Below are 1,227 nucleotides of genomic sequence, written 5' to 3' on the forward strand. Positions count from 1 at the left end.
TAATTTAGAAAACTGTTCTACCTACCTACCTACCTACCCACCCATCTATCAATGCACAAATTGTGTGTTACTTTATGTTACACAAGATTTTTGTTTACATCCACTGAATAGATCAATAGAATCAGTAATATCAAGATGATATTTTCTATATTCCTATTATTATTATTTGCTTCATTAATTTGCAATAAACTTGAAAACATTTAGAATTTTTCTATTTGTTATTCACTACCAGCGCAAAAAAAAAAAAAAAATCACCTAAGTGCACAGTGTGTGCTGTAGTATGAAGGAAGCTGTTGGGGGAGCTGCTTTACTAGCATGTCTGATGAAATTATGACTCTGGACATGTCTGGATTTGGGTAAGTGGTACCAGAATATCCTGCAAAACAGTGMTTTTTTTACATAAATATGAATAATACTATTTTATGAGTTTTACTGGAGTTGTCCTTGTGATTCTTTTTTGCAGGCCATYAAAAGGCTTGCTGTAAGAACAAACTTGAACAATTAAGAACATTCATTTTAATTTTGTGTAAAATCCAGGACGTTAAATTAAAATTTCCTGTCAGGAACATGGTGTAGCTCTATTGAAGCAGAGACCAGATGTTTTCCGCATATAATTTTTCCTATGGTTTTAATTATGTCATTATCACAATATAATGGCCATTTTCTTGAGATAAAAAGATGATTTTATTTTCTTGAATGATCATGATCAGTTTCTCACTGTTCTTAAAACCTTGCCAAGAATATAAAAACAAAATAGTATGGATTATAAGAAAACATAAGAAAGAATATTGTAGTGATTTACTGGACAAATGTAAGAGTGATTTGAAGGCAACATGGAAAGTATGGTGTCTTGAAGAGATGTTGGAAAAATATGCGTTGTTCAAAATGGTATGTCCGAATAAACAGGATTCAGCTGTGTTTCTTCTTCAAAACTTTATTTTCAATCTTCTGACTCTAATCAGGTTCATTCAGCGCTCAGCAGCACAGGCCTCAGTGTACAAACTTGGGCTGAATCAAAACAAGCACGGGAGCTCTGCTCTGAGCAGACACTCTGCAAAACACTGACAACTTCTTTCTACTATAATAATGAATTGAGCTTATAATGTTCATCCCTTCCTGGTTACACCCCAGAAGGTGTTACCTTTTAGTCAGACATCAGAACGTCACTCAGTTTTGTTTAGGCTAAGAGAAAAAACATGATAACACACATACACCAACTCTTTGTCA

The sequence above is a fragment of the Austrofundulus limnaeus genome, unplaced genomic scaffold, assembly GCF_001266775.1.
Source record: "Austrofundulus limnaeus strain Quisiro unplaced genomic scaffold, Austrofundulus_limnaeus-1.0 Scaffold111, whole genome shotgun sequence".
In the NCBI taxonomy this organism is placed as follows: Eukaryota; Metazoa; Chordata; class Actinopteri; order Cyprinodontiformes; family Rivulidae; genus Austrofundulus; species Austrofundulus limnaeus.